We start from the raw sequence: 11,977 nt of genomic DNA, 5'->3' as shown, positions 1-11,977 counted from the left end.
TTAAAACGCAGACCCTTCTAGGAGGCAGGAACGCTGCTCCCGCAGAGCTGATAATGACTTTCCAGCAGTCCTTCCACAGATTAATTTTAATGAAAGAGAAGAGCATGGGTTCCCGCCAGGATGTCTATTTCATCTTCCTGGGATCCGGAGGTTTCCTCTTCTCTACTTCCTTCCCAATCCCATAACTCACTTTGGAAGGAACTGGAGAAGCAGAGTTAGCCTGTGGAAGTCTTTTAACAATAGCACCTTCCCAACCACATTGCTGTATAAATTATATAAATAATCGTCCATGATTGAATATGTCACAATCGTCATCTCTTCCATGATTATTTGGGGTTCCATTGACCTGCCTGCTTCCTATTGACCCATTAGTACATTGTTTTTACTATTACACTGTGTAATTATGTACTGTCTGCTAAAGAAAGTCTCCTCTCATTACACGTTCTATCCCCCCAAACCATTAATGGCTTTTCTCCTATATTTATTCTTCTGGAGGAACTTTAAAAGGACTCATTCCAATTTCTGAAAATCCTGTGAGGGGTGATGATTAGATTCTGTTCACTTTATATAGTACTTTGGGAGGTGATGGTGGCTTTATTACAGTGCATCTCCCTTTCCACCAATGAGACTGCCATTCACTGGAGATTTCTTCAAGTCTCACTGAGATTTTGTCATTTCCTTTATGCAGGAGCTGCACATTGGTTTTTGTAAATCACGTCTTCCTTCCCTTTAGTTTTCCAGCTGGTTTCTTACTATGTAAGAAAAGCATTAAGTTTTGAGTATTTTCCAGTCACTCACTTCATGGGATCACGTTACTAGTTCTAAGCATTTTCAGTCGATTTTAATTTGTTTTCTAGGTTGGTGATTATATTATCAAACAAATTCTTGTCTCTTTTTCAATATTTATAATGCTTGGTCCATTCAGAATTGAATGAGAATACTTCTCTTGTTTCAGTGATTTTGTTAGGGATTTTTTATTATGTTAAGGAAAAAACATAATAAAAGTAAAGCGACATTTGATTACTGTTTTACTGTGGATTTTCTTTATTCCGAGAAGAATTCTGGATTTTGTTCAGATGAAGACTCTGTAGCCAGACTTTGGTGTCAGGTCCCATTGAGCATGTGGAACACAAAATGCTGTGCGTCAGAAAGACAAGTCTATCAGTGCATAAGAAGGACTGACATTTAAACTTCCAGGAAATTGCAATAGTTTGTGGCACCAATAGGATAGTGCATTGAAATGAGATTATTCCAGGTGACCCTGCACTATTCCAGGTGGGATGAATGGCACGTCCCTCAACCACTGCTCCCGCCCGTCCCTGCCCTCTCTGTGCAAGCCTAGCTGTGGGGACCACATTTCCCAGGTCCCCTTGAGCCCTAGCTCCGCACTGGCCTGGCCAATGGAGGCCCTGGAGGAGGAGAGGCCAGAGTGTTTCTCCCCCTTATTCTCTGCCTCCTGGGGTGTCCCTGGAAGAAGCTCCATGGCCTTATTGGCTCCACTCTCACTGAACAGCCCTCCTTTGATGGCCAAGCGACAGTCAGATGGCCCTGGTTTGGGGGATTTTTGTAGAACCACCTCAAACCACCCCTCCTTCCATTGGAGGCCAGCCCTAAGGGCGGCAGCAGTCAGGGAGTCAGGGTGGGCTTTGTGGGCGTTCCGGCTGTGCAGGTGTGCGGGGTACCGTGCTGGTTTTGATGCTCTATATTAAATTCTCTCTGACTAAGGGACTTCCCTGGCGGTCCAGCAGTTAGGACTCCATGCTTCCAATGCAGGGGGCGCAGGTTCGATCCCTGGTTGGGGAACTAAGATCTCACATGCCGAGCAGCACGGCCAAAAAAAAATAAATAAATGAAAAATAAAGTGGCTCTTCCTAAAACTAAAAAAAAAAAATTCTCTCTGGCTGAAACCCGTGTAGTGGGCCCTGGCTAAGCTGGTCGCCCCAGTCTGTGTGGCTCCTGAGGACTCTCGGCCTCCAGCCTGGGTCCCTGACCTCTGCGGGTGGCTTCTGTGCACACTTCCCTGTTATCCAGGTGCGAGTGGGCAGGCAGTCTTGAGTCCCAACGCCAGGACTGCTCCTTTCCAGATCTACCCGCTTCTCTACACTAGAGGCCTCGGAACAGCAGCTGTGAACCCATCCTCCCTCCTCCAAGCGCCACAGCCTGCCGGGTGCACGGCCAGGCTTTAGATGGGCCTTTACACAAAGCACTTGGCACAGGGAGAGGCCCGGGCTTTGGAGAAGGCGATGGGCTATCCTCGTTACAGAAGTCGTGCTGATGAATGTGCTGAACCCTTAACTTTTTCTTGCCAGCAGCTTGACCACTATAGTGGAAGCAAAGCCAAGTCCAGTTTTTCTTTGGATGCCAATCAATTCTTTTCCACGGTCCCTGACATTGCCTTTGCAGGCCATTCCTCTTCCTCTCTGTTCAGCTGGAGGAAAAACAACCACTATAGTGGGTAAGAGCTTGGGTTTAAATCCAGCTCTGCCACCTACTAACTGTGTAGCCTTGGGCAAATTACTTAACCTCTCTGTGCCTTAGTTTTGTCACCTGTAAAATGGGATTAATAGCAGCACCAACTCTTCCCCGGCTTCAGATCTCTCTGACTCCTCACCACCAGACAAAACCCAATGCCTCAGTATGGGGCCCAAGGAGCACCCCCTCCCCGTCCACTGTGTTTGGAGCACCCGCTGTTTGCTTCTGTGCAAGACACTTGCACACACTCGACCTTCCTTGGTCCTCAGAACGGATTTATTTATTTATTTATTTATTGCCTCTATGTACAGATGAGGAAAGCAAGCTTAGATGGTTAAGAAACTTGCCCCAAACCTCAGCCGCTGGGAGGGAGAGCTACGTCAGGAGTGTCTGCAGGACCCAAAGTCCTTCCTCCACAACCTGCACCCTGAGGTCTCCATGTGCTCCAGGCCAAACCAAACTTGTTGCAGTTTCCAGAACATTCCATGTTGTTTCCTTCCTGTTTTTTTGCCTACACACAGTTCTCCCTGCTGCATTTTGAGAACTATGAGTAAGCGAATTTGGCAAAAGCAAGTGGTGTGGACGTGCAAGAGTACGGAGAGTAGACAGGAGGGTGGAAGCAAGGGATGAAGTGAGGCAATCCAAGCTGTATTTAGATTTTTGAGCAGGGGTGGGAATACACCCCCGTGCCCTCCCATTCCTGAAGGGGGTGCTGTGGCTTTCTACTTGGGATCAGGACACCAAAACCTGTGGTTTCAACATTTCAGGCTGAGGTTGAAAAGTGCGTACAGCAGGCCTGCATCCGATTGACTTAAACTCGGCTTAGCCTGGAAGGAGCGGTTGTCATGGCGATGCATCATTACCGTGGAGCTACTGGGAGTGGGAGTAACCACCCGGGCACTGACCATCGATCTGCACATCTTTTGTTTCTTCCCCCACAAAACATTTCCCTTCAAGACAGGTCCACACATGAGAAACCACTTCAGGCTGACGAGAGTCAGAACCCCCAGGGTAAATCTCTCTATCTTCTCTGCTGGGGCCAAGGGAAGAAATGGGGAGAATGTGCTACCAAAGGTGGCTTATGACAGGGGCCTAACAATTTACATCCCAGGAGCCCGTGTCCCTGCCCCTTGGCTCAATTTCAAATCCCAGTCACTGATATTCCCGCCTCACCTCCCGACTTCCTGCCGCTACCTTGGGCCTGGCTTCTCCAGGGTCTGTCCTCACTCTACCTGAGAGTAGAGCTCTGAAAAAACAGTTCCTACGATTTCACAAGTTTTATCGTTTACCCCAACCATACTATTATTATTATCATTAATGATAATAATATTATCATTATTATTATTATTATTACCCTTCCTTCAAGGCTCAGCTCCAGTTTTTACGAAGCACTCCCAGCACCAAAAGTTAGTAACAATACTTGTGGAACCTAACCCAGGTCTTCTTCCTCCCTTCCTTTTCCCCCAGAGCTCTTGGTCTGTATCACATTTACTCATTCAACAAACACTTATTGACCATCTACAAAGTGCCAGGCACTGTACTAGGTTCTGGACACTGAACAGAACAAACAACTGTTTGCATATAATAAACACAATATATAAGTAAACTAAGCAGTGTATTAGGAAGGGAACATATGCCAAGGAGAAAAACGAGCAAAGAAGGGAGATGTGGAATGCCCAGAAAGTGGATTTCAAGGTAAAAAAGGTGGCCTAGGAGGCACTCACTGAGTGCATTTGAGCGGAGAGCCGGAAGAAAGGGGAAAGTAGATCACTGGGATTTCAAGAAAAAGGACATTGCAGGTAGAGAGTAGCCAGTGCAAAGGCCCTGAGGCACAAGGGTATCTGGCCTGTTGGAGCACAGCTGGGCGCACAGCCGGCTGGACCGAGGTCAGGAGGGAATAAGTGGTGGGAGATGAGGCCAGACAGGAATGGAGGCCTTGTAGGTCACTGTGGGTCCATGGGCTTTTTTGTGTGTGAGATTGGAGCCTTTGGGGGTTTTTGGCAGAGGGTCACTCTAACTGATGTTTTGAGAATAGATCACGGGTGCTGGGGGTGGAAGTAGAAACCAGTTACCAGGTGACAGATGATTCAGTTTGGAGCAGACTGGCACTAAGGAGGTGGTGAGAAGGGGAGGTTCTGGCTGTGCTCTGACGGTAGGACCACCTGGATTTGCTGATGGGATCAGAAGTGTGCATGGAGAAAACAGGCAAAGACAGCTCGGTTTCCGGCTTGAGCAACAGGAAGGCTGGCAAGGCTGTGGTGAGAAGGGAAGACGGTGAGGCAGAACAGCTTTGGGAGGGGGAGGAAGAGCAGGACTTACGCTCGGGGGTGTTGAGACCTGCGTCTATGAGACCCACAGAGGAGATGTCAAGTAGGCGTTTGGATCTGCGCGTCTGGAGTTCCCGCAAAGAGGTCCAGACCAGAGGCATCATCTCGGGACTCATTAGGGAACAGATGATTTCTAAAGCCACAAGACAGGATGAGCACACAAGGGAGTGAGAGGAGGTCCCAGGATGGAGCCTTGGGCCACCAGCATGAGTAGGTCAGGAGGAACCAGTCACGGAGACCAGGAAAAACAGCCATCGAGGTAGAAGGAAAGCCACAGCGTGATGTCAGCAGGGGAAGGAAGTGCTTTGAGGAAGAGGGAGAGATGGGCAGTCAGTGCTGCCGGGGGCTGAGTAAGATGAGGCTGGGGACCGAGGCGGTTCAGCCACTCGGCAGCCCAGAGCTTCAGGGCCGTGTTGGCTCCAAAGCCAACTGCAGGAGGGTCTGAAGAGGAAAATCAGCGGAAAAGGAGGGACAATAAGGCTAGACAGCTTTTGGGAGGGTCTTAGCTGGAAAGGGCGTTAGAGAAGAGGGCAGCTGGAGGGGGGGACCTGGTGGGAAGGCGGCGGTGGTGAGAGTGGCCGGGAAAGCACGTTCCTGGTGGGGCTGCACATTCCCAGGAGCTTCAGGTCTCCCAATGCCTGGGTAGGACTCCAGGCCGATGAAGTCAGAATCTTGGGGGCCCCTTGTTCTTTTTTTAAAAGCTTGTCAGGTGATTGCAACCTGTAGCCAAGGTTAAGAAACAATGCACTACAGAAAGAAACGTTGGCGGAGCAGAAAAGGGAGGGAGTCATTGCTTGAGTAGAGGAGGGGGCGTCTGGTGAAAAGAAGAGAGTGTCTTTCACGGGGGGAGTGGGCCTGGTGTGCCTCTGTGGTGTCATCTCCAGGGGGGAGCATGGTGGGAGTTCCCTTCTGATTGTCCCTTTTTTGGAGAAAGAGGTGAGAGGTTATCAGGGGGAGTGAGGGTGGAGGGGAGTGTTGGAGGCTTGAGGAGGGTGAAGGGAGCTTGCAACGTCACCCAGGGGAGTGGGAGAGAGAAGGCACCAGGGAAGTGTCCTGTGGTCCCAGGCAGCACCTTTAAGGGCCTCTTAAGGCTTGTGGTCAGTAAAGTGCGACCACTCAGCCTGGTGACCCTCTCCCTGCAGCGCCACGGTCTGGGCACCTGCTTTGGGGCCAGCAGACCCGACTGAAGTCCTGGCTCTGCCACTTGGTGCTGTGTGGCCATCTTATTTAATCTCCCGGAGTCTTCATTTCTTTGCTGTGAAATAGTGACAATATCTTTTACCAAGGAATGTGTTAGAGGTGAGAGGTCACTGCAAGCATCTGGTCCCCCTGTAGGCACATCGTCGTCATAAATGTTAGCTCCTGTTGTAACTGCCAATTAGTTCCGGACGGCTGTAGTCTATCCAAAGAGCTTGGTTGATCTCCTCTTTGGATGGTGGGGCCTGTGCTTTCTTCTCCGTGTCCTTCAGAGAACATGTTATGTGCTGGTCACATGGAAATCACTCAGTCAATAAATGCCCTTGGCTGAAAAATTAACTACTTCATGAGCATTCGTCACGGTATAAGCTCTGAGATCACTGAAACTAAGAGGATGGCAAAAGCAAGGTGCAGATACAGCCTGTTTCCCCAGCCCAGGCAGACCTCGGAGATATTGCAGGGTGGGTTCCAGACCACAAGAAAGCGAGGTATGCCTGTATTCTCTCCTCTACAACCCTCCCCATTTAACTACTGGCATTCTGATCGTCACTGCAAAGTTATAAATAAAATGCACGGTTCGTACCTCTTCTACTTACAAGAAAAACATCAGATCACGTACAATAAAAGCACACATATAACACAGCCGTTAAAAGAAGGATGAGAAACGTGACTGTACAACCTGACGGGGGACAGACCAGGGACCCCATGGGGAGCCATGCGTTCTTCACTCTGGGCTTCCGGAGGTCGAGCAAGCACGCCTGTTTGAAGACAGCACTCCCAATTCTGCAGGCGTATCTTCATCTAGCTGAAATGATTTTTTTTCTCTGTGTTTCAGAAAATGGCACGTTTTCAGAGCCCTTTAGGACACAGCTTCCTCTGGGCTGGGAAGTGGTCACTGGTGACAGCACAAGAGCCCGGGTGCTTTCACTCTCTGCCCCCAAAGCCCACTAATGCTGAAACAGAGACGGCTGGGGGCCCCCCATTCCTGGGCTAATAAGGAGTGGCCTCGTGGGAAAGGGGTGCTGACCACCCTGTTGCCGAAGGGTAGGAAGAAGGTGAAGGTCAGGTATCAGGGGCCCTGCCAGCCAGCTTCCAGGTCTGCCTGGAGCGTAGGGCTGTCCCTGGTGAGGAGCCTCAAGGACGTGCAGGGAGAGGCCAGCCTGGCACCATTCGACGGCATGCGATGTCCGCCGCAGATTCTGTGATCAGAGGGTCGCGGGGGACCCAGGGACCCTGGGCTGAGCCCCCCACCTGCTCCCACGCCGTCAGCTCGTGGGCCTTTGCTGCTGCCCATGGGCCCCTGACACGTCCATTCTAGCAGCACAAAGAAGCAAAGCGCGACATCCTCATGCAAGAATGTGGGTCCTTCCTCCCACGGGCTTCTCTGATGCGTGGGACCTAACAGTGATGATCAGATGCTCGTATTAGGAGAGGGCTTCATGTTTTACAAACTGCTGTTACATGTACTTCCTCCTTCAGGGCTCAGAATAACGGGCCAGGTGGGGCACACGCCCACTGTCCGGGCGAGGAAGCTGAGGCGGGGCGGCCCACGGGGCCGGCAGGGTGGGGGTGGAGAGGGGGACTTGAATCCAGGACCCAGCTTGCTGCAGGGAGGGGTCGAGGCAGTGTGTCAATGGCCGGCTGGCAGCAGAGAGGGCCGGGGCTCGTGGGCTCAGCATCTTCCTCACTGGAAAGGGGTGATTAGGGCAGAGGGCCTCCGAGTCCCCTGGGTTCTGACGCCCCGGGATCCTGTGACAAGGATGATTCTTACACACTCAGCTCACACATCACAGGTCGGGATGAGTTCTCGGGGAGGCACCATGCAGCCATCAGGCGCCACGAGGCCACAGCTGGGCCGGGAGGCCCCGCACGCCCAGCTCTCCCCGCGACCTGCCAGGTTTCACGGTGTGGCACGAGGACCGCTAGTTCTGTGGCCTCAGCTGGAGATGAGCCACATTGTGCCCTCATTAAAATGGAAGCTTATGGGTATAAATGCAGCTGCGGCAACGTTTGATGCAAATTTACATATGGAATGGGACCCCTGTCTCTTTTCTGTGCATTAACTTTCACGTGGCAAGGTCTGGAATCTAATTTTTTTTTTCTGCTGAGAACTGCCAAAGGACTTGGGGAGTTTGAGGCTTGGGTGGGTGTAAATTCTGCTCAAATCCCCAAGCGATCGTCTTCTTGTAGATTTTGCTTTAGTCCAGCTGGTCAAATCACAGACGGTCAAGGCCTTCAAGACAGAGAGACTCCTGGCATTCATGACAGAACGTGGCAAAGCTACTGTCCATCTAGAGTTGGGAGATGGACACAGTTGGGTCCCAGACAGCTGGTTTTGTACGAGGCCTGCACCCAGGAGGTCTGGCTGCCGTTCCAGGCGGGCCCTAAAGACCTCGTGTTGAGGCCTGCTGTGTGCTCGACTCTGAAGTTGGAGGTTGACTCCAAAAAAATTAAGTCAGTCTTGAAAAAATACAACAGATAAACCTTTCGGCACACAAGAGGAAGCAGCAGTTGCCTAAAATCTTTTTATGGAGCAAGGTGCGATACACAAGTGAGTCCAACGAGGTGGTTTATCATTAACTAAGGGGTGTGGCACAGCCCATAAGTGAGGGCCTGAGCTGAGGGATAGGGCTTCAACATGTCTCTCTGGGGACACAATTCAACCCACACAGCCTGCTTATGGTCACAGAGCCCATAAGAAGAACCCACTGTGGCCCAAGACCAGCTGCCTCAAGGGGGACTTACAGTCATCCCACCCTCCCTCTTCTTAATCCCCCTAAGACGAGAGGCCCAAGGAACCATGGGGGAGCTGCTCCCCAAACAAGCACGGATAGGTGAGCTTGCGTGGTACAAGGCGGGATGCAGTGGCCATGGAGGTGACACCCAACTCTCCTTCCAAAGGACCTGGGCCAGAGGCACCCTTGATGGACAGCTCCAGACACCCCCCCCTCGGGGTCTCCACTGCGTTTGCCCCGAGGTCACGCTTTCCCCGGGCTGATCCCAAGGAGTGACAGAACATGTGGGGTTCTAGAGCTGCCCGTCCCTGCTTGTCAGTTTTCCTCTGACTGCTGACTTTTGCTTGGAGACTCCCCAACTGGTCTGGTCAGACTTTCTCAGAACCGTGTGGTCTGAGGCTTTTCGCACCCAAGCCTGCCTTCCCGCCCTTCGTCCACAGGTGTCAGAACTACACCTGGTCTGAGGCTCTCCCCACCCACCCCTGCTCGTTCCCCTGTATCCTTCACAGGCATTTACCCCCTTACAACTCTTGCGTGTCTAATCCCGTCTTGGCATCCACCTCCCCAAGGGTCCCAACGGAAACAGGAGCCTCTGAAGTTGTCCGTTTCTTTGTACGATAGGGAGAGAGAGAGATGAACTGAGTAACCCCTGGGGGCTAGTAGTGCCGCCTGAGACAGATCCCATTTTTCATTAGTAAGGGTCAGGAAGAGCAAAATTCACAGGCTAGTGAGATGCGGACAGAGACGGTGATAAAGGAATTTCACTTTGACCTGCAGCAGAAATTCCCACTGGATTCTTTATGTGCCTCTTCTATATGCCAAGGATTTTGCTTGGTACTTTCACAAATCTGCCATCATGTTTACTGACATTGAGACTTTTTGCTCTTTGCACCTCACAAACTGGCCCTAAATTAATTTTAAAAATAGTTCCAAAATATTTTGAGCCATGGGAAAATCATTAGACTAAATATAGAGCTTCCCAATGGACTATTATAATACCATTATTTGTGTCTGTTACCTCACTCTCAAGGAGAGTGGAATAGTGGTGGAATACAAGGCAGGGTATTTTGTGATCTCATGTAGCCCTAGGACCAGCCATTTTGCGAATCTGAATTTACAAACAGAAAAGGATATTAGGATTAAAAAAAAAAATATGAGGATGTGAGTAAACCAGAGGAAAGTAGGTTCTTTTGCATCAGATCTTAGAAATTCTCTGAACTAGCAATCTGACCATTTCTATCAGCCCAACAACCTGGTTTTCTTCTCATTACTCAGTCCATCCCCTAGCCTGGAGGTATCTGGTTACAGTGCCACGGAAGTTTAACCAAAAATAAAGAGAATTGAATTATGCCTGTCAAAGCAAATGACCAGCATACACTTGATGGTGCTGGGTCTTACCTTCTGTAATCACTACTTTTTTCTTGCTCAGGTAACTTGAAAAATTACTAAGGGACGTCAATAATCCCAGTCATTAGTATACTTTAATCAGGCTTTCTCCAATTACAAAGGGAAAACTTCTCCTCCTATAGAAGATTTACGCACTCCAATTCCATAAACACCCATCAGAGATCCTCATCTGAACCCCCAAAGTAACAAGAATACCCAATGTCTCTGCTTGAGTTGAGCCTCTGAAAATGGCCCTGGCAACGCACAAGCACTGTTTGGAGTTTTACAACTGTCAAGACTTGCCTTCCTGCAGATACTCAGAATGGGCTTGGGGATATATACCCTGGGGCTGCAGGCCCTCTGGGAGATCCCCGGTCATGAGGGCCAGGGTTACCTGACCACAATGAGGAACATGTCACGGGTGGCCGAGGGGCAGAGAGGTTGTGCTGTGACAGTTAAGTAACAGGTACTGGTATTAGTTACAAACGCTGCTTACACAGCCTTCCTTTGCTCCCCTCCTCCCTTCCTGCCTCTCTTTTCCTCTCCTCACCTTGTTCTACAAAGAATAACCTACAGGGGGACCAAAAAAATACAAGATTAAATTAATTAAAAGTGAGAAGTCTGTCAGTGAGGACTCTTGCCTCACAAGAGACAGAAATCCAGCTGTATCTTAAGAAAAGACACAGGGAGAGGGAGGAGGAACTGGTCTTAGGGACAATGGGGACCAAGACTTCCATGTTCTCCCCATCCTACTTCTCTCTCAGTGCTGTGTTCAATCTCTCAGGCTACTGTCCTTCAATCGGGGTCAGCTCCAGTTAGAATCCCAGGGAAGGGCTCTGATTGGCTGCCCAGGACCACTCCCCCAAGAGGGTGCTTATGATTGGCTGAGCAGGTGGGCAGGGACCAGAACACTGAGTCAGAGGGGCAGCCTCTACCCCCTCGGCTGCCCCCTGGACCTATGGCAACTTCGGAACAGTGCTTCTGGGAAATGAGCTCTCCTCTGGGGTGGACGTCACCTCTGAGTGCAGGCCAGATGGACTTGAGAGGGTTACAGGGCGTGTGCCCAGGAGATTATGGACTTTTTGCAATTTTCCAGAGGAATTCAGGAAAGCAAACAGCACTGACCGTGCCACTGCCATGTGCCTGCTTTGGGGACTGACATGGAGAAAAGAATGGAACTAACATCTTTTTTTTTTTTTTGAGGCTTTAACGTTTTTATTTAGGAAAAGATTGAGTCTGAAGCTATAATGGTTCAATCTAAAGCATCCCTTTTTCAATAGTGGAGTCAATTTATGTAAAATATTTTTTCTTGTCTATAAAAAAAAATTGAACAGTATTTTGATTATAAGGAAATACAAATATGTACTTTAAACTATCCAGTTTGCTCTATCATAAAAGAAATAGGATGTTCTTTCCCTTCCCCTCTTGCATCTCCCATGCATGGGCGCTTACACTCTCCCAGGCATTCTAATGCCTGCATTTCGAGGTGGCTACAAAGTTGCCTGCAGATACTCCACCAGGGAGTGGCAGAGGCAGGTCCGACTCCAGAGGCCGTGCTCCTCCCACCTCCCTTCCCTAAATATGACCGAAAACCCTGGAGAGGGCCTGGGCAGACAGGCGTGGGCATATACTGGTGGTGGGAGCGAAGATCAATCAGCCTCTGAAAAGGACCAATTCCCTGCCTATGGAAATGAACCAGGTACGCACACTCTGCCCCAGCAGCTCCCATCTGAGCACATGCCCTCAGACCCCTGCCAAACGTGTGAAATGACGTCCGTGTGAGCATTCCAGCCCTGGAAGCGGCCTAAATTTTCATCAGGAGGGGACAGCTCAAATACACCTAATGTAATAAATAATAAA

Source organism: Balaenoptera borealis, assembly GCF_965194805.1.
Source record: "Balaenoptera borealis genome assembly, chromosome: 7".
Classification (NCBI taxonomy): Eukaryota; Metazoa; Chordata; class Mammalia; order Artiodactyla; family Balaenopteridae; genus Balaenoptera; species Balaenoptera borealis.
The sequence above is the reverse complement of the archived record's forward strand: the minus strand, read 5'-3'. Positions refer to the sequence as shown.